This window comes from Tamandua tetradactyla, chromosome 4 (assembly GCF_023851605.1).
Source record: "Tamandua tetradactyla isolate mTamTet1 chromosome 4, mTamTet1.pri, whole genome shotgun sequence".
Taxonomy (NCBI): Eukaryota; Metazoa; Chordata; class Mammalia; order Pilosa; family Myrmecophagidae; genus Tamandua; species Tamandua tetradactyla.
In genome coordinates, this window is record NC_135330.1 from 194,560,551 (window position 1) to 194,587,320 (window position 26,770).

At 48.0% G+C, this 26,770-nt stretch overlaps 1 protein-coding gene and 1 long non-coding RNA gene across 6 annotated transcripts in view; one reads left to right on the forward strand and one right to left on the reverse strand.

The window, feature by feature from the left end:
• MTUS2 (microtubule associated scaffold protein 2) overlaps window positions 1-26,770 on the forward strand; it is a 565,128-nt gene that overhangs the window by 512,181 nt on the left and 26,177 nt on the right. The window lies entirely within an intron of this gene.
• Window positions 340-11,164, reverse strand: LOC143681698 (uncharacterized). Of its 2 annotated transcripts, XR_013174787.1 has the most exons (3): window positions 11,057-11,164; window positions 1,609-1,811; window positions 340-797 (listed from the first exon to the last, which is right to left on the reverse strand). It is a non-coding gene; the product is annotated as an uncharacterized LOC143681698 (long non-coding RNA). The 2 variants fall into 2 exon arrangements; XR_013174786.1 differs by lacking the exons at window positions 1,609-1,811; window positions 11,057-11,164 and adding an exon at window positions 10,890-10,963.

Consider the following 26,770-nt stretch of genomic DNA (forward strand, 5'->3'; position numbering starts at 1 on the left):
AATGCCTGAATATTTTTGATAGTGTGAAATAAAGAGATATTTTAAAATTTGAGAGCTTTGACATAAAGGTATGTTAGGAAACCAAGTTTGTGGTGGTGAGCACTTAATTGTTACTTATTACGTCTTTAAGTTGCTAACTAGAATGACTTTTTCAACTTACTCTCATTTATGATTAGCAATTCACTCACACGTACACACACCACTGAAAGTACATTGGTGACATGAGTTTACTTTTCAGGTTTGTACATAAAACTCATCTTCTAGTTTTGTGACCGTATTTCCTTATATTTCCACAGTGCTTAATACCTACCAAGCTCTGTTTTATTTAATCATTCAAAATGATTTTAAAATGTTTTATTTAATCATTCAAACAACAGGGAAAGTAGGTGTTGTCATCTTTATTTTCCAGATGTTGGAATTGAAGTTCAGAAAGATTGCATGACTTTCCTCAAAGCCTGCAGACTCAGGTCTTGGACAGAGTCAAGTCTTGACCCAGAGTCTAGAATTCTTTCCACATGTAGAATCTAAGTTTACCATGGCTTCTCAGAAATGAATAACAAAATCCACCCATCTCCCAACGGTAGCTTAATCACCCCCCCCCATGGTAGCTTAATCAAGGTAGATGTTTGCTTCTTTTTTGCATAAAATCAGGAGGGAAGCACCAAAAGGCAGGAATGTGATGCTGTATGAAGTCCTCAGGTGACCCAGGCTTTGTGCAGCTCACAGCTCATCCATCCCAAGACGGTGGCCATTCACTTCATGGTCCAGTGTGGCGGACGGTGCGGCTGTCATCACATCTGTATCTCAGAGAGCAGGAAGGAAGAAGAAATGGAGAAGGAAGCAGAGAATGTCAGCTGCCTTTGCAGGAAGCTTCATCCCACTAGACAGAACTAGTTAAGGCCAGCTGCAAGGGAGGCTAGGCATGTTCTCTTTACTCTTAATGACCTTACTCAGAAGTTATCTTATCAGTATGGAGGAAGGGGAGAGCATATATTGAGGGACCGCTAGCCGCAGCCTGTGCCACAGCGCCCTGAGTATCTCGTCAGTTAACTGGGGATGATAGGGCTCTCCCTGTGGGTGGGCATTAGAAAGGCATCTGGCAGAGCGCTTGGCACAATTTATGCTTATTCTCGAAAATTTCAAATTTCCTGCTGTCTTTCTCCCTCTCAAAGTTTTTTTTTTTAAAAAAAGGACCGAATCAAAATACCAAGGTTGAGAAGTCAGTTCACAAAAATTAACCAAAGTTGAGACCACAAAAAGAATGCACATTCTGATTTACAAAAACCTCTTCTATACACCAATTAAAAGACAGAGGTTGTCAGATTCGATTAAGAAAAAAAGCAAATCCCAGCTATGTGCTGCCTAAAAGGAACGCACTTCAAATATACATAGGTTAAAAGTAAAACGAAGGGACAAAGACATAGTATGCTAACATCTATCAAAAGAAAACTAAAATGGCTTTATTAATAATTAGCAAAGTAGACTTCAGATCAAGGAATATTATTGGGAATGAAGATGGACATCACATTATGAAAAGGGGTCAATTCACCAGGAAAACAACGATACTGAGCATCTGTGTATCTAACAATAGAGCTTCAAAATACCCACAACAAAAACTAATGAAACTGAAAGGAGAGAGAGACACATCCGCTGTTATGATTGGAGGCTGAGTACTCTCGGTATCAGTAGAACAAGCGGCTGAAAATCAGTCGGGATGTAGAAGATTTGGGTGCCATCGTCAGCCAAGTTTCCCGCAGACGTTCATAGAACACTCCATCTAGCAGCAGCAGAAGCATCCTTTTCAAGTGCTCCTGGAACATTCAGCAAAATAGACCATATTTGGGGCCATGAAACAAACTTCAACAGATACAGAAGAATTGAAATCACATAAAATGCTTCAGGCTATAAAATAATTAGACTACAAATCAGTAACAGAAAAATATTTGGAAAAGCTGCAAGCATTTGGAAATTAAACATCATACTTCCTTGGGGCAAAGAGGAAACCATAAGGAAAAATTTTAAATGTGTTGAATTGAATGAAAATTAAAGCATAACATATCAGAAAATCTGTGCGATGCAAAAATCTCAATTTGTTCAACCCAATTTTCGAGCGCCCAATATCTGGTAAGCACTATCCTAGGCTCTCTAATACTGAGGTAGAGATATTGTTTGAAAGAAGCCTTTCTCTACTAAAAATTTGAGTCAAAAATTTGAGTATGACGATGTAGTTCCAAAATATACTGCTTTCTTCACAAGATGAACCACTGAGCTTGACGGAGTCCAGGAACCAGGTGCCTCTCTTATGGGGAAATGATATCTTTCAGAGCTGGGGAAATTCAAACCAGTGATGTCAGCTGCTTTGATTAGATTTTATTCCAGTAAATGTAATTTCTAAAGTCATTTTAGTTTCCATCCTGACCAGGAGTTTACTCATGCACAGTAATATCAAAACTGCAGATTTCCCTGAAGATGCCAGGGGCTGAGTTTGGTTGCCTGGGAAACACATTATCAACTACAATTCCACAAAACCGCTGCACTTTGTTTGAGATAATCATCTATTCTATTTAGCAATCACACATTTTTTATATTTATAAAATCCTTATAAGTCTTCAGACATAGTATATTCTACTTGTTTTTTAATGTGGAAATGGTTGTTTTACATTCTCTAAAATATTTACTATTTAATGGATAAAGAGAATTTTGCTTTCTGTTAAAATATGTTCTATATTAATGCTAATAATTTAAAATCTGTGTTTGAACCTTAACTATCTTGAATTCATTCACTAGAAGACCTCATGACACCAAGGCTGTCCCTAAACTCGGAGCCAGCTGCCTCCACGGGTTTGTGACTGTAAAACTAATGTTTAAATATTAGCGGCAAACCCCAAATCACATTACTATTAAGGGCTGGATCCTCTCTCTTTTCCACCATGAACACATCATCACGCTGCCTTTTGTTGGGAGATCTAAAGTGGTGCCTTGAGGAAGATTATTAAGAGCAAGAAAAAAGTCATGACATGGTATGGATTTTAATGCTATGAAAATTGCTGAAGAGCACGTTGCAAAATCTATGTTGTAGATTGCAGATAATCCATGCAAGTTATGCAAATAGGGTAACCTCCCGCTTGTACATTTCTCAAGCACAAGGCTCCCCTCTTATTTCCCTCTGTATTTTTTCCCTGATTCATTTTATCAACTTGCTTGGACTCTTTACTGTGCCAGGAGTGAAGAGGAATTTGACAGTCTCTGACCTCAAGGAACTCCCGTGTATTGGAAGAGACGGAAGAGATGTAGACACACAGCTAAGGCGCAGTATCATGGGTGAGGGGCTAGAGGCTGGGAGTTCACAGGAGAGTCCGGGACCCAGCCTAGGGGCCAGGAGAGCCTCAGGGAGTAAAGCCGCCGAGCTTGCAATAAACTTGGGAGTTGGTGAGCAAATAATTCTTGCATAAGCTTGATCAATTACAGAGAAAGCATTCCTGGCATCATTGATAGGATCTCTCTTTTGGAAAATGGGAAAAATAGTGAAGAAGGTACATTTTCCATGTGACCATCCCTAAGCAGGGAGCACAGGACCAGGGACTTTGTGTTTTATGAAACTCTTTCAATCACTTGCATAAAAAGCAGTGGCAGTGTTTGGGTCATAAGGCGCAGACAGTTCTCTCTTGGCAGATTTTTTCAACTTTCGATTTATCTCATCATGTCAAATGTTGTTATAAATAATTCTCATTCACCCACATAATCACAGAGCACCACCAGGTCTATATTCAAGAATGCAAGAGCACTGTCAATCTATTTGCTTGGTTTGATAGTTTATTTGAACATTGTAATATATAAATTGCAGTATATATGTAATTTCATGCCATTCATTTTGATGAGAATTTCAGTTTTACAGCCAAATGTCAGTTATTTGGAAGTTATTCTGATGAAGGAGATAACTTGACCAGTTCTACATTGCAGGTAGCCATGTGAAGATTTACTAGGCTTCAGTTATAAAGACTCTGACCATGCTATCAGGGCCCCTTAACACAACCCTTTGCAGAAAGAGCTACCGATGAAGGCTGAGGTCAGAGTTCAGTCCATGAGAACGAGGTGGCATCTGAAGAGACCAGGCTGGCAGCTACACGGCATTTGCCTTGGTAGCTTCACCAGGATCCAGCTTTTTTTGTTTTCGTTGTTAGCACCTCAAAAATGGATCTGCCTTTCAGGGAACACCTTTTACTAGAACACGTTTACTAGAGCCTGAGATAAAAAATCAAAATTCCAATATATTGATTTACCATGAGAGCTATGTTAGGACTCGCATGTTTCTGTTGACATGCGTTATCTCCTTATAGTAGATCCTCCTCGAAAGCCAAAATTAGTCAGAAGGCTTTTTGGTGAACCAAAATCAGTTGTGTGCTGTCAGTAACAATGGCATCTCGCTGAGAAAGGCTTGGGCATCCAACTGCATAATTCTTTTTTTCTAGGACCTTGGTTCTCAGCCAGGGATGGGGATGGGAGGAGATAGAAAGACTGTTGGGATCACCTGGGAGCTTTTTCAGCATACCCATGTCCATATTTCCACTTAATGGAGTAACTGGTACTGGACTTAAGTTCCCACTGTACACAATTATAAATCCGGAAGAAGAATATATGTGTCAGCTGTTTTCAGACATCAGAAAACAGGCACCACAGACTATGATCTTTGAGAAAGGAGACCCACACCAACTGAGTCCCGTGTTATCCCAGCTCTCTGCCTGGTGCACTTACCAGACCACAGCACAGAATCCCACTGAGACGAAGAGGCATACACCAGAGTTCAGGGCAACGGAAGAGGCTAGAAACTGGGGCAGAGCACTGGAGAGGAGTCAGCTGGAGAAGAGGGTCCCAGGAATTTGCATGAGGGTTTCCCACACCTTGTTAGAGAAATGGAAGGGTTTGTGTACACAGGAGAGCCTGCAGAGGGCAGTGCTGCAAGACTGAGAGCTGAATAGCAATCCAGAGATTGGGCTAGGCTGGTGGATGCTGGTTTCCAGCCCAGCCAGAGTTGGGGAAGTCTCACTGAGCACCTTTGAGCAATCAGTCAAGACCCGAGAAAAGCCAGGCTTTAGAAGTAAGCCCTGTGACCCAGAGGGAACGTCTGTCTAGGACTAAAGACGAAAGTGAAATAAACCTAATAAAAAATAAAACCAAGCCTGGTGGTAGAATGCTCGCCTACCATGTGGGAGACCCGGGTTCAATTTTCAGCCCATGCACACACACCCCCCCCAGAAAAAAAAAAAAAACCAAGCCTGAGAGAGTCAAGGGGATCCACCAGTCATTTAACTGTCTGCCAGAACAAAACATAACACCCAATAAAGAAGGACAATGTAATATAAACTCCATGCAATGCATCATCCGCAATGTCCAAAATACAATTTTAAAAATTAAGAAAGCAGGTCCCATGACCAAGAAAAAAGTAGTCAACAGAAACAGGTCAAGAAATAACCCGGATGTTGGAATTTGCAGACAAGAAGTTTAAACAGCTATTTTTAATATGTTTAAGCACTTAGAAAAAGAGAAACATAATAAGTCAACAGAGAAATGAAAACTATACAAAAGAAACATATGGAAATGTTAGAACCAGAAAGTATATCTGAAATGAAAAATTTGCTGGATGGGCTGAAGTGCAGGTTGGAACTATAGGGGTAAAAAGGGTCACTGGATAGAAGCCAGACCAATGTAACCCCATTTGAAGAAGAGAGGGAGAAAAAGATCAAAAGAAGAAAAAGAAAGACCCTCTCTGATCCTTAGGAGTACGTCAAGCCATCTAACAGATGTGTAATTGAATTCTCAGAAGGTGAAGGCAGACTGGGGAGAAAAATGTTTGAAGAAGCAATGAGCAGAATATCCTAAATTTGATTTTAGAAGAGTAAGCCGCAGACCTAAAAAAAATCTCAGTAAATCCCGAGTAAGATAACTACAAAGAAAACCACACCTAAATGCATTATGGCCAAACAGCTGAAAATCAAAGATAAAGAGAAAATATTAAAACAACCGTATAAAAAGAAATATTACACACAGAGGGATAAGACTACAAATGACAGTTCCATGTCAGAAACAATGGAGGCCGGAGGACAGTGGAATGGCATTTTTAAAGTGCTGAAAGGAAAAAAAAAAGTCAACCAGAATTCTATTTCCAGAGAAAATTTCCTTTAAAAATGTTGGAAACTTGGATCTACAGGAAAGAATTAAGAGTAGCAAAATATAAATATGTAGATAAATATGAAAGTCTCTCGTCTATTTTTTTTTTAGTTTTTAATGAGCTTTTGCAATAGAATACGTCCCTGTAATCAGCACCCAAAACAAGTTATAGAAATTTACATTATTCCAGAAAGTTTCCTCATACCTCTTTCCAGTCAATCCCCCACCCCCTCCTCCAGACTTCTATCACCGCAGATTCGTTTTGCCTATTCTTGGGTTTCATATGAGTGGGATCAGATAATATATACTCTTTTGTGACTGGATTCTTATCTCAACATAAGGGATTGATTCATGTTGCTGAGTGTATCAGTAGTTTACTCATTTTCATTTTTTGAGTATGCCACAATTAATTTATGCATTCTTCTCTTGGTGGTCATTTGTGTCATTTCCACTTTATTGCCATTATAAATAAGGCTGTAATGAATATCCTTGCACAGATCTGTTTGTGGACATTTATGTTTTTATTGCTCTTCAATAAATAGCTACAAGCAGAATTCCTGGGTCAAAAGATAAATGTCAGTTTTAGGAGAGGCTTCCAGAATGGTCGCCTCGTTTGGCACTACACCAACAGCGTCTGGGTTTTCTAATACCCCCACAAACTTGCCCACCTTTGGTCCTGTCAGGACTTGTATTGTCGTTTTAGCCGTTCTAAGAGATGTGAGAGAACAGCTCCCTGTGGTTTAATTTGCATTTGGCTGATCACTAATAACATTGAGGACGTTTTATGTGCTAAAAGGCCACTTGCATACCTTCTTTTGTGGAGTGCCTGATGCCCATTTTTAAGTTGTTTGTCTTCTTTACTGTTTATTTGCAGTCATCATCATCCCTGTTATGCTCTGGTGTGAGTCCTTTCTCAGATTCACGTATTACAAATATTTTCTCCCCGTCTGTGACTTGCCTAATCATTTTCTTAATTGTGTCTTTTGATGATGAGAAAATGTTAATTATCATCAAGTCCAATTTATCATTTTTCTTCTTTTATTGTTGGTAAATTTTGTATCCTGCCCAAGAAATCCTTGCCTCTCTTTGCTTCTAGAGGCGCTCTGGTTCTGCCTTTTGCCTCTAGGCCTGTGCTCCATCTTGAATTCACCTCTGTGTCTGTGGAGCAAAGTTTGGAGGGATTTTCCCTCCGCACAGATAACTGCTTGTTCCAGCGCTGTTTGTTTAAAAGACTTCCCCATCGAATTGTCATGACATCTAAGGAATCTTTTTTTTTCCTTTTGCTTTATCTGCAGGAAAATCAACTGTTTAAGGCAAAAAGAATAACATTTTAATGCAGAGTTATAACACGTGTAAAAGTAACATATAGAGCAATAGCAAACCAGGCAAATTTTATACAGTAAAATTTAGTACGTAAGTATAAGGAATAACACAGATAAGCCTTCAAAATAAAGTTTTTTAAAGAATGAGGAGACGCAAAGTAAACAATTCATGCTAATTTTTTTAATATTCCCTCAAATATGTTCATTTGCCTTCGCTCATCTCCAAACTTTTAGAAATAAAATTACTTTATTGTATTCACATACAAATTTTAAAAACTATTTATTTTTATGCCATTTAATTCAGGATAGTAATAGTCATATGAGAAACCAGTAACTTCGTCACCTCTGACTATTGACTTAGTTACTTCTAAATAGAGTCTTGGGTAGGAGGGGAAAATTACTCTTTACTACCCTGCCTTTTATATTGCTTGAATTTTTTGTCCACATGCGAAACATAGCAGTCCCATCACTCTGGTGAAGAAAGGGCCTGCTGTGGCTCTCCGCCCGCATCGGCTGAATGGAGTTCAGGCTTCCCCCTGGCACACTGGGGGTGCTCTCTGTCCTCCTGGACCCAACTCCTGCTGCTCCTGGAGCCGCATGCCCACAGATGGCCTCTGAAACTCTGCAGCCTCTTCCTGATCCGTCCTCACCCCCTCCTCACCCTGCAGCCTCCCAAGCTTCCCTGAAAACTCCAGTCTGCCCTCCCTTCATGAAAGCTCCTCCTTAGACACTCCTTCCTCTGCCCTGCTTCCAGAGCCCGCCCAGCCGCGGCCCTTGGCACACAACTGTCGTTGCTAATTTATACATCTGATGCTCTCTCCTCCTGCCACCAGCCCATGCGCCTCAAGGCGGGAGGCTGTGCTTAGGAGTCAAGATTCGTTTCCTGAATACCTTCTTCGATGGCTCATTTCATGTGTCAGCTTGGCCAGGGGATGGTTCCAGCTGTGTGGTCAAACGAGCACTGGGCTGCTTGGTACTGTAAGGGCCTGTCATGGATTTAGGTCATCAGTCAGTGGGTCACATCTATGGCTGGTGAGATCTGCAACCAGCGGAGGAGCTCACCTGTGCAATGCGAGGAGTCTCGTCAATCAGGAGGCCTTCAAGGAAGAAGTGAGGAGTTCACAGTCCAAAGGAAGAATTTCTACCCCGACCTCAGCCAGCTTCTCTTGGGGAATTCAACTTCACCTTCATCGGAGTTCCCAACTTGCAGCTTCTCCTGGGCTCTCAGTGTCACCATCAAGGTACCCACTTGTGGTCTGCCCTATGGAACTGGGACTGCCCATCCCCACGGTTGTGTGAGCCCATCCTACAGTAAATCATTTAATATTTACATCTTTACATATATCATATAGACATAGATATCTCCTGCTAGTTCTTTTTCTTTGGGGAACCTTGACTAATACACATCTTGTGCAAGAAATTTCATATTTGAGGAACTTGAGGCCACATGGCAAAAATTATTTGGGGAGACTGAGCTTGCAGGAAAAACCCTTATAAATATTTGTTTTCACTAAAGTAAAATACAATAGAAGAAATAAAAACATCTGTGCCATTTCACGCATTTAGATTAGTGCTCTCTGAATTGATCCTGCTTAGGTCTCTCACTCACGAGGGGCGCTTCCACTCTTCTTTCCTGGAATTTCAGCAGATGCTTGTCAACCACGCGTATGTATATCAACCGTAATTAAAGCTGACATGTATTGAATGCTTACAAAGTGTCAGGAAGTGTGTATACATTGTTTCTATTTCTCTCAATTAGTTCAAATCATCCCTATTTTGCAGGTGAGAATACTGAAGCTCAGTTATACTTGGCCACCGATATTGAAAGTTGTACAGCAGGGATTTGAACTGAGATTCACCAGCTCCCAAACCTCGGCCTGTTGTTTTCCCTTGAGTGCTTTGCCTCTCATGCCTCCTCAGAGACAATATTTTTGGTTTGCTTTGGGTTGCCTGTCTGCGTCTCCATCCAAGTGGTGTTGGATTTCAGTATCACGACTGTCTGGGTCAGGCTATTCCCATGAGCCTGCCGTGAAGCACAGGTGTTGGCTCCTCCCACCTGGCTCTCAGCTCCCTGCCTTCTAACAGACTCGGCATCCAGTGATGTGGTTTGAGTTTGCTTTGCCTCAGTTTACCTTCCCACCTATCAAAGCTTCAGTTCAAAGCTGCTCTGCCATCCCTTTACTTTTCAGATCTATATATTCTTTTCCCTCTTTCTCTTTCTATCCTCTTGATTGCCCTTCTCCTGGCACTCTTAACTTCTGTGCCTTTCTCCAGATCTCCCTCTCCTGTCTTTTTTCTTCAGCTGACAGAACTCCCTTTAGTATTTCTTGTAGGGCAAGTCTCTTGTTGACTAGTTCTCTCAGCCTTTGTTTGTTTTTGAAGATTTTAATCTCTCCCTCAGTTTTGAAGGACAACTTGGCTGGATACAGAATTCTTGGCTGGAAGTCTTTCTCTTTCATGATCTCAAATATATCATACCACTGCCTTCTCGCCTCCATGTACCTGTTGAGTAGTCAACCTTATGTGTTTCCCCTGTATGCAGTAGGTCACTTTTCTCATGCTGCTTTCAAGAATTTTTGCTTCCCTTCACCAGTTTGATTAGTATGTGTCTTGGAGTAGGTCTATTTGGATTTATTCTGTTTGGGGCTATTGGGTCTCTTTGATTTGTGTATTTATGTCTTTTATAAGAATCGGGACATTTTCTCCAATTGTATCTTCAGCTAATCTTCCCAGCCCTTTACTCTTCTCCTCTCCTTCTGGGAGACCAGTGATTCTTATATCGACGTGCCTTTTGTTGTTCATCATTTCCCTGAGATCCATTTTTTCCATCTTTCTTGCCATTTGCTCTTTTGTGCACTCTAGTTCAATTGTTCTCTCTTCTAACTCACTTATTCTTCCTTCTGCTTCTTCAAATCTGCTATCATGTATCTCTAGTATATTTCTGACTTGGTTGACAGTATCTTTCATCTCTGTGAAATCTACTATTTATCTATTTAATCTTTTGAATTCTTCTTTATGCTCTTACAGTGCCTTCTTGGTATCCTTTATTTCTTTATAAATGTCTTTGAGTAGTTGTTCCGTATTCTGTGTCCCCTCCAATCTTTGTGATTTTCTGTTATGTTCAGGGCATTTTATTATCTTAATAAGGTTACTTTGCAAGTTGTTTCCTTTATTCATGTAAAGTTTTGTATTAATTTGGTTTTGTGTTGAAGGTCACATTTTGCCCCTGGTTTGTCAGTAATTCCCCTCCAAACTAAGGCCCAGACCTCACGTGGGGATGCAGTTCTATTTGGGGGCCTGGGAGGGGTGCCCGGGTAGTTAGTTCAGTGGCAGAATGCCCACCACTTGGGAGACCTAGGCTCAACTCCCAGCATATGCCCTGGCCCCCCTAAAAAAACACACCTCAGCAAATGTAGGCCCCGAAGCCAGAAGGAGACACCCCAAGCTCTACTGGGATGAACTCAGACAGGTGGCCCATAAAAGAGAAAGAGAAAAAAATAGAAATAAAATTTAAGAAGTAAAGGAAAGAAAAGAACAGGTAGATAGGGAGTTTGCCAGACTGCACTTACCGCATCCTCCCAGCAGATGGTGCCCTTGAGCCACCTCCTCCCCTCCGTCCCCCTGACTGTGGGGCGGCTGGCTGGGTGAAGGTGGCGTGTGTGGCGGGGGTGGGGTGAGGGTGGGCGGGGTGGGGACAGCTCCTGACGCACGGGATGGGGCAGCTGAGCACAATGCCCGGCGGGACGGCTATTCATGCACCCCTGGCCGACCCATCCCAGCATCCAGCGGTGCAGCCCCTCGCGGTGGGTGGCCAGGCGTGCCCCTGCGCAGCCGCGTGGGGAGGGGTCCCGAGCCAGCGGCCGGGCGGTTTGGGTTGAAGGGACGGTCCACTCCCTCGGATCTGCCGTTGCCCGCGCGCCGCCGCCCGCCCTGGCGGGGGTCCCAGCCGCACACCCTCGCCCTGCCATCCTGTTCCCATCTCCCCGCCCCCCTCCACCTGGACCGCCCCAGGGCAGGCTGAGGACCCCCTTCCATCTCCCCCTTCCGTCTCCCACCCCCGCGCTGCAGCCCCCGCCGGCGGAGCAGGGTGAGCCCAGCCTACCCGCCTCCGCCTCTTACCGGACGCTCCATCCATTCACTTTCCCACCCCCAAACCTATTTCTGCTTAAATTATTCCCAGCAGCGGGAGTTCACGGCGGGCTTCGACGGTCACGTGCGGACCTGTGTCCCTTGTCCTCTGCAGACAGAGTCACGAAGGACCGAGGCAGGGGCGTGACCGGAGAGCGTCCAGTGCAGACGCAGGGGCGCAGGACAGGCTAAAACCCCTCCTCCCTCTTCATGTTATTCAACGTGATCCAGTGGGGCCGGAGGACACGCTGAGCTTTTTCTTAATGTACATAGAAATATTCATATACTTAATGTAATTCCACTGCCTAAAGGAGAATCAGCGTTCTAAAAGAAATTTTGCAGAAATATTTCCTACTTTTCTGTAGGACTTATTCCTTTTTTTTTTTTTTTTTTTTTTGGTGACATTGTATACGCGGTGACTCCTTGGAGGCATTTTACAGGGTTTTTATTTTAGATGATGAATCCCAGGAAGTACCCCACAGTATACATGTGCATATAGAAAACACACGTGTACACATATGCACATGCATGTCATATATCCGCACACAGCATCTATACAGACGGCTAAAGTGCACGTCAAAATGCCATCAAGGGCGATAGGCTGGGATGACAAGGACGTGGTTTTCATTCCACTCAGTGTTCACTTTGGGGCAAGCAGGACAGCTTACGTTTTGCAAAGCTGGCCGTCGTCGTGTGCCTGGCTCAGAGTACTGGTCAGGGAAAGGCAGCAGGCAGAGGCTGCCTGGTCATTTCTCCACTGAGAATTCAGTGTAAACATGGCTAAGTGGGCAGCTGGAAGGGAGAGAGGCCTCTGAGGTAGGGCCGTGGAGCAGCAACCCGGGCAGCAGCTGGAGCCCCAGGGAGGGGGTTAGGATTCTCAGAACCCAGGGGATTGGCACCCAGCCCCGGATCTCTGAGGAAGGGGACGGGTCGCCGGGGCTCGGTGTGCTGGGGGAGCCCCCGGGGCCGAGGTCAGACTGAGGCGGCGAGCGGGTCTGGTGAGGAGAGAGCTGTCCACGCAGAGGGCCTGCGGGAGCAAAGCTCACCCGGGGCTCCCTCGCGGCCAGCACTGGAGCTGCCTGCAGGGCCGGGGAGACCACGAGGGCCGCACCCCCATTCCCAGAGTTTCCAACTCCGTAGGAATGCGGGGGGCAGGACTGTGCACCTCAGCAAGTGTTGGAGGGCTGCTGCTGCCGCTGTCCCGGGCGCAGACGTTGAGAGCCTCCACGCTAGAAGCGTTCAAGAAACAGCCAAGAGGTAAGAGGGAAAAACAAAATGGAAAGGAGGGGTTGGCGAGGATGTAGAGAATTCAGAACGCCCGGTTACTGCCGAAGGGAATATGAAAAGGTGCGTCTGCTGTGGAATATGGCTTGATGAGTCCTCAAAAACCCTAAATGTAGAATTTCCATTTCTTGTGAAACTAACCCAGCAATTTCACTTCCAGGTTTTTACTCAAAAGAAGTGAAAACAGGGGCACTTGCACACCAGTGTTCTTAGTGCAGTATTCACAACTGTCAGACGGTGAAACAACCCAAACATCCACTGACACGTGAATACCCGATAAACGAAATGGATCAACACCACCCACACAACAGAAGGTTATTCAGCCGTAGGAAGGACCCTGCAAGACACAGATGGCCCTTGAAACATGCAAAGTGAAATAAGACACACAAAGAGGACAATTATCTGATTCCATGTACATGAAATGCCTAGGATGAGCAAACTCAGAGAGAGAGAGAGAGAGGATTAAAGGTTTCCAGGGATTAGAGAGTTAAAGCTTAATGGGTTCAGGGTTTCTGTTGGGGTGATGAAAAGCTCCCATCAGCATGGCATTGTGACTGTAATTAATGCCACTGAATTGTAAATTTAAAAAATGGTTAAAATGGCAAATTTAGTTGTGTCTATGTGACCAAATACATTAAAATAAATTCTAGTTAAAAAGCAAACATTAAAGTTAAACCCTCATAATGTTAAAAAAATAAAAAGAGTCTAGCATGAGTGAAGCCAGGTGACCTTGGGGACTTGGGAAGGGTGAGCCCAGGGGGGCCAGGGGCTGGCCAGGGATTTGGAGGCCAGCATGGTGACAGGGACTCTGCCCGGAGCAAAGAGAGGGCTTCCAGTGGAGATTCCTTTGTGCCGCTGGGGGGAGGGTCACTGCATTGGGCAGGGCCTGGAGCAGTGAGGACCCCGCACACACCAGGGCAAACTTCCTGGAGGAGGCAGCACGGCAGACTTCCCGGGGGAGGTGGCGAGGGCAGACTTCCTGGAGGAGGCAGCAGGGCAGACTTCCCGGGGGAGGTGGTGAGGGCAGACTTCCTGGGGGGCAAGGGGGCAGGCTTCACAGAGGAGGTGGCAAGGGCTGCAGTGCTCATGGAGCGAGGTGGCCTGGACACAACTGCAGGGGCTTCAAAAGGCAGGGGCAGGAGGTTTTGTCTGTTTTGTGCGGAGCTCGGCTATGGAGAGAGCCACATAGGAAGGAAGGTGGTGTTTTATGTGGTTTTGTTTTGCTCGAAAAAGATCTAAGAGACCTAATGTTTGAATCGGGGGTGCAAGGAGCCCGTGAGTGGAAATCCTGGTGAGAAGGAATGCTGGGCTCGGAAGCAGATAGGCAGGTGTTGCTGGTTGGCAGCCCAAAGACACCGCGCCCTAAGGCCTGTGACCTGGGGAGCTGTGACCTCCGGGTGAAGGCGTGGAGGGTGCCACAGACACCCCTCCCCTCCTTGTCCGCTGAGCTGATGATGTTGGTGTCTCAAGGTAGAAACCACCCCGATTGCCCTGGGCGCAGTGGAATGAGGGGATCCTGCTAGAGGGGGTGGGGGGTGGCCCAAGGGAACGGTAGGGGGTGTGACAGTGGAAGCAGGAGTCAGGGAGGCACATGAAGAGGCTGCACCTCTGACTGTGAGGGCAGGAGGGGCCCGCGGGCCAGGGGTGCGGCGGCCGGGAGAGGGGGGAGGCGGGTCCCCCGGGGTCGGGAGGGAGCACAGCTCTCTGGGCCCTGGTCCTTGTCCAGTGGGACCCTCCCCGGAGCCCTGGGTGATGAACTGTCCTGTCAGCGCAGCAGCAGGAGTCTCGTCGGGGCGGGGGCAGGGCTGCAGCATGGGCTGGACGAGGCGCAGCTCCCAGAGAGGGGCCTGTCGGGGTGAATGTGTTCATTCCCAGGACGAGGAGCACCCGAGCCCCACGGGGTGGGTGAGGCCGTTGAGGCACGGAGCCAGCCTGGCAGTGGTGCACCCGACCAGCACAGGCGTCCCGCGGCCGTGCCCGCACCCCCACGTCCTCCATGGCCTCTCAGAAGGGAAGGAACAAGGGGGCGCAGAGGACAGCATTGGCGTCTGGACTCTAGATGGAACGGGGCCTCCCTCGTGACCCCGAGGCCCAGTGACGAGCCACGGCGGTGACCTCTGGCATCGTGTCCCCTCAGCAAGGCCTAGAGGCCACGGCTTGAGCCGGCAGGGGCGGGTGCTGTGTCCAGGGACGCCAGTGTCAGGTGTGGAAGGCGTCACCTGTGAGCAGGTGCAAGCCCCTCATTACCTGGGGCACAGAAGGAGAGGTCTGGAGGACAGAAGCCAGCGGCTGGGTGTCCTGAGACCCACGCGTGCCGGGGGCGCAGCTGCAGAGCTGGGTGGATATGCGGGTGCAGAGTCAGGGTGACAAACGCATGCCAGGGGAGAGGGGAGAGGCCCCAGACGGGGTCAGCGTGGCCACGACGCGCGAGCCCCACAGCCTCCATGCGGTGGGGGACACGTCTGCCCTGCGCCGGGCTCGGAGCGGCCCTCAGAGGCACTGGGCCAGGCTGGGGTCTGCAGCCCTTGGGCCCGGGCCAGGGCCTCAGATTGTGGCCCCCGCAGCAGCAGCCAGGCGTCGCCGGGACCCTGCACCAACCTCTGAACAGTGTCTGCATTTCGGCGCCATCGCTGACGTGTGAGAGAGCAGCGGTGCCCAAAGCCGGCATCCCTGGACCGCTGGCCTGGGAACTGTTCTCAGCCTCACCCCAGACCGACGGCCTCAGAAACTCGGGGCAGGGCCCAGCTGCGGGTGCGTGTCCAGCCTTTGCCCTGGCCTTCGTGTCTTCTGATGCAAGGTCCAGCTGAAGAGTTTGAGCAGCGTGGCCTTTGCAAACACGGGCTTGAGGGTCCAGAAGATTTGGCTTTCGTGTTTCTGCTCAGGTCCCTCTTTTATAGAGCAGGAGACTCCCTCGTGCCCACTTCCCAGGTCTCCGGCGGTGCAGCGGCCCAGCTCCCAGGCACTGGCCAGCATTCGGGGCCTAGTGAGCGGTCAGGGCAGCCCGCTGCGCCGCCGTCCCGGGGGGCGCCCCGTCCAAGGCTGCTTAAAACCGCAGCCCTTGATTCTCCTGCTGTCTGGGAGACCCGAAGTCCAAAACCACGGTGTCGGCTGGGCCCTGCAGCCTTCCCGGTCCATGGGGAGGGGGCTGTTCCCACAGTGTCCAGCTGCAGGGGGTGGCCTGCAGGCTGTCATGCTGTCCTCCCCTCTGTCTGTCTGTGTCTAACTTCCCCCCTCTCCTAGGGAAATCTGGTCACCTAGGCCCGTCCTACTCCACTACAATCCCATTAAGAAGCCAGTCCCTTCCTGGCCACTCTGTTTCCAAATAAGGCCACGTGCTGAGGGACGGGAGGTGGGACCTCAACCTGCTTTTGGGGAACACAGCTCTGTCCCTAATGGGCCCGGGGCCCTCCAGGCACCGTTGCTCCTGCTCTTTCTCTCTGCCCCACCGGGATCACGGCCGAATCTTTTTCTGGAAACTGTAGGAGAGAGTTAATATTTTCTGGCACCTGGCATGCTCCCCAAGGCCCCTCCTGCTTCTCTGTGACGATTGTATTTTAATCATAGCAATATTCTAGCCAGAGGTCACAAAAGGCGGGAACTCCTTTCCTTGGTGATGTGGATCAAAGCAGTAGCAGCAACCTGTGCTGGTGTGGGCTCTGCCTCCAGCTGCCTCGTGTCTGCCGGTGGACCCACGTCTCCTCCTGCTGGGGAAGGACATGAGCTTGTGACAACAGCCACCTTCCCTCCTCCTCCACCGAGGCGCCGGTCAGCAGCCCCAGGCCCCCATCGGGTAAGGGTTTCTGCAAACAGTCGGTGCTATGGACGTGCGACAGGTGGACGCGTTCATGGGCCGTCGGAAAGGTCAGACAGCATGACCTTCTAAACTCCTTTGAGGCCCAGCACCCGAACCTTGGTCGTCGATCTGGGCCGGTCCGTGTGGACATTGGCCTGTAGCCAGTGGGCTCTTTAATGCCTTTTCGCCACCCTCACGTTCTGCCCTGTTGCAGTGACCCTCTGGCACCCTCAGGAACAAGAAGCAGCGAGTGTTCCCTGAGTGGCTCGTGGAGTGCAGGCGCTGTGCTCAGCGCGCACCGTGCCTCATCTCACCTCAACCTCATGGTCGCTGTGGGTGGAAGGACTAGTGCAATCCCCGGTTTTCGGAGCAGGACGCCGGGATCTGATGCTATTAAGGCGTGAGCAGGGCTCGAGGCCACGCCTGCAGGACACCAGAGTCCACATCCCTATCCTCTCTCCGTCTGCCGCGGGCCTGCGAGCCTGGCCCTCACCTTGAGGCTGGGAAGGACTAAGCCTCTTCTAGGAAGGAATTGGGGAATTTCCTCAGCGGCGAATTCATTACAGCCTGTTCTAATTGCTGCGAGGCGGAACTCTGACCTGGATGTCTAGATGTTCCCTTCTGGGGACATCCAGGTCTTCCTGGGGACAGGCTGACCACTCGGCTTCGCGGTTCGGAGCCTGCTGACCCCTGCTGACCCGGTGCCAAATCCCCTGCTGGCCGTGCCGGGAGCCCCTCTGTGCTCGCGCCGGCCCCTGCAGGCTCTGCCCAGCCGGCTCTGGTCCTGCATCTGCTGGACACGTGCTTTGAGAACCATCTTCAGCTGCCCAGTGGGCTCCATAGAGAACTGTCGTCCTGGGCAACGAGCACTGCAAAATGCTGCTCCTTCATTAATTATTGCCGGAGAAAGTAGCTTCCTGACATCCTCCATCACTAGGCGGCTTCTGCCTCCTCTAAAAGGGGGGTGCTGTGCCTCTGCCCACCTGCCCTCTCAGTGTTCAGGCAGCAGGAGGCAGGGGAGGGAACCAAAATAAAAATACCCACCTCACGCCAGCTTGTCCCTCAGCATGGTTGTCTCGGTACTTTCTGCACAACCCCAAGAAGCAATACAGCTGAAGATGCTCCTATTCAGCCTTCTCACACCCGGGAATCACAGCCGCCTCGCAAGTGGAACCTGTTCACAATGTCATTTTGGCCCCGTTTGCGATTCCATGTTGGCCCCATTTTCTGCCTTGAAATGGAGGGTAAGTGTGATTCAATGTCTGGCCTACCTTTGTTTTTGTTTGATCTTATTTTGCTTCTAACCTCCCCTCCCTTTTATGCTCGCAGTCTCAGATTCCCCAGAGGCCCCTCTTCTGAGCCAGCGCACAGCCTTCGACTCTGGTCTGGGTCCCTTGGTCTCCACCCGTCGTTCCTCTGTGGGCAGAGGACAGGTGGCTTAGGTGATGGTACTTACAGGTTTTACTTTGAAGTCTTGAAGCCAATGTCTCACCCGCCTGGAGGCTGAGTCATGAGAGGGAGGAGCCGCCTTCTAAGGGGTGAAGTGTGGGCTCCCCTGCGCCATGTCCACCCCAGAACAGCACTTCTCCGTGGTCCTCTCCCTGAGGAGTGTCCAAATGCAGATTCTGACTCAGTGGCCTGGGGAGGGCCTGAGAGTCTGCATTTCTAATGAGCTCCCAGGAGCTGCTGCTGCTGATGGGCGGGCCACATTCTGAGGAGTGAGGTCAGGCCTCAGCACGCCACCCAGGGAGGGTCTGCGCTGAGCCCCCAGACGCCGTTCTGGGTGCTTCACGTAATTAATTCTCACCTCCATCCGGGGGGCAGCTGTTATCTTCAGTTTCCAGCCGAAGGTCACTTCTCTAAATGCTCGCTCTGTTGCAGTGATCCTATAAATTACAACGGTCTGCACGTTGGTGGCATGTGGGGAGCTGCAATGAAACTGCTTCCCAGAATGAACTGATGCCTGTGAACGCAGCAAGGCAGCTGTTCTTTTCTAGATGCATCCCAGGAGGAGACAGAGCTGCCATTTAGTTGAAATTCCCATGTGATAGCGTGAGTTAGCAGTGGGGACACAAAGTGTCAGCCAGGACAAGCCGGCATCTGGAGGGGAGAATGCCCAGGTGTCCTGCAGGGGGTGTGGCTTTCCCACGATACCTATGACACCTGTGGGACACAAGACCTGACCCCGGGAGGCAGCCCCCTGCCCGGTTCTCAGCAGCCGGGGAGCACTGGGCGCTGCAGGAAGTGATTATCTGGCTGTTTTGTTGTTGTTGTTGTTTGTCAATTAGAGCAGCTGTAGGTTAATAGAAACTAGAGTCCCCACACACCCTCCTTTCACAGTTTTCCCCATTTTAACATTTTGCATTAGCGTGATACCTGTTATAATTGATGAAATGATATTACAACCGAATCGCCAACTACGGTCTGTGGTTTACTTTAGGGTTCACGCTTCGTGTCGTTTCAGTTGTATGGTGTTTTTGAAAGTTTCTATTCTGGTAACATATGTCATAACCTGAAATTTCGCGTTTTATCCGCGTTTGGACGTCCGATTCCGCGGTGCCTTCCGCACTCCCCCCGCGGCGCCGCCATCAGTGCCATGGACGGCCAAACGTCGACCCAAACGGCATCAACCACCCCCCACCCTCCCCACCCCGTAACCTGTGTTCTAGGTTCTTTCTGGAGAAGGAATTCAAGGGGCTCCACTTTGTTCCTTGAAATCGATTTGACATATTCGGGAGCAAGGGGGAGAGCCTGGAATGAGTGGGAGGAAATGTGCGCCTTTAATGGTTAAAGTTAGGTGCTTTCGATTCAGTCATCTTTGCTCCTATGCAATATTAAACGCAGTAAATACTCAGGCGCTGCAGCCACATGGGGCCATTATCTGCCCGGTCCAGAGCCCAGGCTTTCAGAGTCGCCCACAGGCGGTGTATTTTAGGAGCACGGAGCTGAGGGGCTGCTTTTAAAATCTTGCAAATCCAAATTTACGCAGAGGAAAAGAAGGAATGGACTCTATGCGAAACCATTTCCCATAAAGCCATTTCCTACTTATGGACAGTATGTTACTTCCCACATAGCTAGCTTTTCTTTTTTTTCTTTTCAAAATGCTCTATCATAACCAACCTCTTAACTCCACTTCCTCTTCCTCCTTTGCCCCCATGAATCATTCCTTAATTTTTCTCCTCTCAGACCATCAAAGTTGACTGGAAGTATTGCACTTATATTCACATACAGAATTGGTCATTATCCATTTACTGAAATATGCATTCTTTGTCTTAAAAAACACCTAAGTATTTATTTCTAAAAAAAGAGTTTTAAATTGGGTAGGATGTTTTTGGTGGTTTTTTTTCCTTCCTTGTGTTCCTTTGTTTCCCTTCTTCCAAAACCTAAGGTGGAATAACATTAAATCCATTCAAAAGATCATTACAGAGACTTGGAAAACCTGGATTGGGTCCTGCATCTGGCTCTCTCTAGCCGTGAGCGCCTGGACACGTTACTTAACAACTCTGTGCGCCCCCATCTCCTCCCCTGGGCCATCAGGGCCTGTGTTAGTTAGATTCAGTTGTCAACTTGGCCAGGTGAGCATAGCTAGTCTTGTTGCTGCGGACATGAGCCAGTGGTACGTGAACCTCATCTGTTGCTAATTACATCTGCAGTCGGCTAGGAGGCGTGTCTGCTGCAATGAGTGACGTTTGACTTAATTGGCTGGTGCTTAAATGAGAGAGCGCAATGTAGCACAGCCTAGCAGCTGGGCATTCCTCATCTCAGCACTCGCAGCTCAGCCCAGGCCTTTGGAGATGCAGAAAGAAGTCACCCCGGGGAAAGTTGTTGGAACCCAGGGGCCTGGAGAGAAGACCAGCAGAGACCATCCTGTGCCTTCCACGTAAGAAAGAACCTCAGTGGAAAGTTAGCTGCCTTTCTCTGAAGAACCAACAAAATAAATCCCCTTTTATTAAAAGCCAATCCATCTCTAGTGTGTTGCATTCCGGCAGCTAGCAAACTAGAACAGGGCCCAAAGACCCACTTCATCCAGTTGTAGGTTTGTTGTGAGAGGTAACAAGTTAATATTGTACATGAAAGAACTTCCTAAACGTAAAACATGTGCAAATCCAAGCACTGACACTCCCATTTAATATCTTCTGCCTCTGGGGAATGAATGAGTCATTCCACAAAAACCTGCTTCCCCTGGAGTTCCCCTGGAATGGAAGCTGGTCCATTTTGGAGGGAAATCGTAATGACAAATGGTACATCCTTCCCTGCACTCTTAAGGAGACAATGGACCCGATGGAAACTCTTCTTGATGATCACAGGTCACCTTGGCAAGAATCCACAGAATTATAGACTGCTGGGACAGGTGGGGGCTGAAAACGCATGTCCCGTTCCCTGTTCTACAGATGAGGGGGCTGGCTTGTTCACATCCCAGCTCAGATTACTGGAGCCAGGAATGGGATCCAGCCCTGAGACCAGAGCTCCCGGCCCTGCCTCTGCGCCCTGGACAGGGTGGCATCTCAGTTCTCTCTTTCTCTCTTTGCTCCCTTCCAGCCATGCTCCGGCCACCTCCCTCCCTGGACTTCCACTCCCTCCCCTCCCCTCCTACCCTCAATCATCTGGAAACTGATATTCAGGATTCAGGGTAAGCAAGGGTCATTTATCACTCTGTGTGAGAGTTTAAGAAGAAAGGCCTGGGACTTTAGTTTAGAACTTCATGACCTCTGTTTGGGAACTTCGCGACCCTTATGGTCATCCAGCTCTGGGACTGTGTCCCCCAGGTTGGAGGGACTGAAACTGACCTATAGGTAGGAAATACGTGCACTTTCCAAATGCCACTGGATTGGGCCAAAGATGTGTCTGCACCTTGCGAGAAGGAGAGGCTAACAGATGTTAGCATGTACACATGCGCACAATATTTTTCCGCCGATTAAAAAAAACACCAAAAAATAAAATTAGTAGGAAACTACAAGATGGGACCAAGAAATAGAGGGGAAGTTAAGGACCATCTCAAGAGAAAACTGCTGATGGTGAATATATTTTTAAAATGCCACCATCATAAGAACCTTTCTGTATTTGTCGCATTTGGAACTCTGTCGGGATAAAAAACACTTTTCATCTTTGATAGCTGTTTTCAGACTCTCGGAGGGGGGACGCACAGGCCCCAGCTCCTGGGCCAGGCGACAAGGTGCCTCTCCTGAGCGCTCACACCTCCTGGGCCTCGCCGTCACCGTAAGCTTGACCTCGGCGCGGGACCCACGTGGTGTGGGATGCCACGACTAAGCGTTAAAGTGCCACAGTGCTTGGCAAAACTGAGCAGTCCTGAATCTCCGGTTTTTCATACAAATTTACACATCTGGAAAAGCACCGTGAGGCCCTCCTGAGCCGGTGACCCTCGAGGAGAAACCCACTGTGACGTTTGTGAGCCACCGTCCCCGCGTGTCGTGGCCGAGGGCCTGGGCAACTCCCCCGCAGGCTCCTCCCTAGGCCCTCCACCCCCACCCCAGCACCGCCAAGGCCCCCGGCTCAGACCCAGGTCCAGGGTCACTTTGGGTTCTTCTCTTTCCCTCGTTTCCCACAGCCAGGCACCAGCCAGTCAAATGCACTTGGCCTCCAAAATACCTTCTAGGTTAACTCAGTCCTCAGCGCGCTGCAGGCGGCCTCCAGCTCCCGGGTCCCCTGAAGCAGCACCCCTGGTCCCCTGGCCGCCGGAGGGGCCTCTGTTAGCTGTGGCTTCCCCTACTGAAGCCTGGGGGGTGGGGGGAGATCCCAGCACTGCCAGGGAATGGCCTGCACCCTCCCTGTGTACCACGATGGGTCTGGCCCTGGCCTGTGCGTGAACTTCTCGTTCCTCCGCTCTCCCTGTGTCCTCTCCAGCCCCCCCGCTGCCTTTCTGTCTGGTCCCCAAGAAGCCCAAAACAACCCCCTCTCAGGGCTCAGCACCTGCAGGGCCTGCTGTGGGATGCGCCTTTCCTCATCCTCCAGGTGGGTTTCAAATGCTCCCCTGTCTGCTCTGACCCAGGCAGCCGCCCACCTCGCAGCCCCGCTCTACAACACCCCAATGTTTCTTCACGGCAGCAGCCCATCTCCTGGCATGCAGCCCAGAGAATCCAGCACATGGGTGCCAGGCTGCCAGAGAGCAAAGGACAGAAATGAGGAAGACGCAGTTCTCCCACCAGCCAGGGACACAGGCAGGTGGGGAGGGGCCCTGCCATTCAAAGCAGCGAGTGCTGTGAGAGGGATTGGCCAAAGCACGGCCTTCCCTACAAGAATCTACTGCGGAGATGCCAGACTTTGTCCCCTAGGAGAGGAGGTCGGCTGGACGCAGGAGAAAGCAGAGGGGGCTGCAGCTGCCCTCTGCAGGATGCAGCTGCTCATGCTGGGCCCTGGTTCACTTTCTAACCCTATCCTACCCTGACCCTAATCCTAACCCTGCCCTACCCTCCACTAACCACAACCCTGCCTTAACCCTAGCCCTAAGCCTGCATCAGATCCAGCCTCCTCCTGCAGGCGAGACGCCAGCTGCTGTGTGTAATGGGCAGGCTCCCTGGGTGAGGCAAGGCAGGTCAGGTGCTTGGCATGCAGTAGGCGCTCTGTAAATGCTAGCTCTTATTTTTGCAGCACGATCTCCCAGTTTAGTCATTGGTTCCTGGGGAAGCTGCATGGATGGGAGCCCCAGTGGCTCGCTCTGGCTGTCACTCTCCTTTCCGCCCCATGTGGGTTTTACCTGCTTCTTTGCTCTCTTCTTGGCATTTTCATCAAGAGGGACGTCTCGGAGAGGGAGTGGGGCTGCGGAGGGTGGTGTGGCGGGCAGGCTGGGCAGCTGTGCTCCACGAGACAGGGGCTGGCCCCTCCTGGGCGGGGTCCTGAGCTGGAGCCCGCCCGGACAAGGGCATGGCCAGGCTTCACGGCAGCCCCTGCTGGGCACCAATTTGTTTCAGCATCCCCACTATTTAAAACAACTCGCTGCATAAAGACCCCCCCCCAATCTTTAATCCCATGTAGTTCCACTCCTAAGGGTTTATCCTAAAGAGAAAAGCAAAACAGTACATAGGTGAGCATGCTTGTTGTCTCTTGGAAACAAACTAAATGACCAACAACAAAGTGGTGTAAATTTTGGTACGTCACGCCACATATTAGAATATAGCCACAAAAATGATAAGTGGGAAGACATAGAAATCTCCTAACGAGGACCAAGAATTCACACCACTGCAACAGCCAGGAAGAAATTAGGCATTGGAAGCTTTATTTTCTGTGTGCAGTGAGATTATGGGTAATGTTTAAATTAGTTTTTTTTCCTTAGAAGTTATTTTTTTTCTTTTCAATTACTCCCATCTCCCTAAGAAACAACTTAGCCTTTTCTGTAACTGTGAAATGATAGTGGCTATTCTAATAGTATCTATTTATTTATTTAGATACGATATTGTTTGATCCTATTTGGAAGATTTATTTCATGATCATTTTATCTTAAGCACCCCCTATAGTCAAATGTTCTTATGCTTTTACCGTGAGCTGTAGAGCCAGAGCCTTCCCTTCAGTGTAAGTCTATTGCTGTCTGTCTGGAAGACCGATGGAAAATTGGAATTATTCAAGAGACACATGGGGCAGTTGTTCAGAACAAATCGCTCTCACTTGCTGAGTTTTCCCTACCGTCTTGATTGTGAGGTGTGGCTGGAATGAAGCTTCGCCTTCTGAGTGCTTCCACAGCAGCTTTACTCTGCCGTTGACTCGAGGATCATGCCATATCTCCATGTCATAAACTGACAGATTGTTGCCCTTATACGTCTGAGAATGTTCTAAGTGCAGCTTTAATATTTTAAGTATTTTACATCATATATATGTCTATATACACACACACTATATATGTGCTGTAATACTATAGATACATTATATAGTATGTGTAAACATTACATATACATTGGATATATACACACAATGGACACACAAACATATGTAATGAAGATCAATTACTTAAAACTGTACTACTGATTCTAATCCAGATTTTGATTTTCAAACTCATGCTTTATGAATTAGAAGTTTTATATTGTCTTGGTTCATCATAATCCTGTTATTTCAAAAGTTGCTTTCTCAGCTTCTTAGGCTGTAGGGATTTATTTTTGTGCAGTTGGCTTCTCATTATAAAGTACTAAGTGTTTTCACATGAAAAAAATAATGAAAGTAAGGCTCCAGATGCTAATGCTATTAAATTACCCTTCTCTGAGCTCTGCCTCCAAAATGTCTACATGGATAATATGTGAAGACTTAGCAGAAGCAAGAGGATATTTATTTCTTTACAGTTTCCATCATGGGGACTCCTGACCTGCACCCCAGGTGCTCTTGGTATCCAGTACCTCTCAGTCCCAGGGCTTACGGTCCAGCATCCCCGGAAGAGTGTGTCACCTTTCTCACAGACAAAAGCAGTTTGGGGGTTGGGGCTGCATGTGAAAAGTGATTACTTTGGCACTTTATAGACAGCAAAACTGAGGCCTCCACAGTTCATGATTTATTGGAGGCAGCCATGCAGTTCAAGGACAGGTCTAGACATCGCTGAGGGGTACAGAGTTTCTAGTTGGGGTGAAGAAGTTTCAATACTGGATCGTGAAAGTAATTAATGTCACTTTATTCTACAAATGAAAGTGGTTCAAGTGGGAAATTTTGTGTTGCTGATATTAGATATCTAATTTGTGTTGCCAATATTAGATATTACCACAATAATTATTTTAAGAAGGACAAGTCTAGGATAAAAACTAATCACCTCTTAGACCCCAAATAGATTGCCAGGTAATATCAATCATCCTGCCACTAACTGGAATAAAACTGCAGGTAAGAGAGAAGATTCATGTCATTTTTAACCACTGGATACCTAAGCTTTTCTAAAACTTCTTAAATACGGTAGTAATTTTAAAAATCTCTTTGCCCACAAAGTGTGCAAACAAATAATAGGGATTTTATTAAGTGCCTACTGTTACAGGTGTTTAATGAACTGTGAGTCCTGTACCTTAACCACACAACCTCCAGAGGAAGGCTGGATAGATGGGGGAGGGGGGATAGAAATACAGATACGTTTTTATTATAGAGAGAATTATGCAATCATCCTATTTGTGCACCTTGCCTTTTTAGTTTAGCATTCCATGATACCACAGAAAGATCCTTATTTTTAAAATTAAATTTAATTTTTTTTTTGCATGGGCAGGCACCAGGAATCGAACCCAGATCTCCAGCATGGCAGGCGCCACCTTATTTTTTGACTGGTGCCATATATCCCACTGAATGGATTTGTCATCAGTTATGTAACCAACCCCCTACTATTTCCCTATGGCAAGCCATGCTGCAGTGGTCATTTGTGACCAATGGTTTTATGCACTTAAAAATTGCTGGGTTAAGACGTGCCATTTATTTTCCACCAATGTAACTGATTTGTTTTCAGTTATTTCTTTGTCTTTTCATCTGTTTTATTTCATCAGTACAATCTGTGTACTTCACCTCTTGACTTAATTTTCTGTATTAATGATAACTGACATTAGCATATGGTAAAAAAAATATTTTTTCCTATGCAAAACAATGCTTTCTAAAGGCAGAATAAATGATCAGCATTTGTTATTAACCACATTTTGAAAAGTCCTAATCAGAAGTCGCGTGCCACACTAGAGGGAAGCACCTGAAACTGCTGAGCTGTGTCCAGAGGCCTTGATTCTTGATGATTTCTATATAACTATACAATGGGACCTTGCAATTGTGGGAAAAAAAAAAAAAAAAGAGGCCAGCACCACAGCCCTGGCCTCCAAAAGGGCTTAGTTAGCATGAGTGATATTTGCTTTTTTCTCCTGGGGAAATGAGTGGCTCAGTCTTCTCCAGGCCCCTCTGCCCTGCAGGACTGTGTGTGCGGAGCTGGCCTCCAACATCCTGTCCCCCTCTCCCTGCCCACGAAATCAGGTGCTGGGAGCAGGCCACCCTGCAGGCAGGAAGGGGTGCAGGGAGAGCAAAAACGCTAACAGTCCTGTGCTCTTTATTGTCACCTTGTGCCAGCAGTTCTAAGAATGGCTCCTCAAAAACATCCCTTTGTTGTAAGCTCTAAACAGCTGCCACAGTTTTG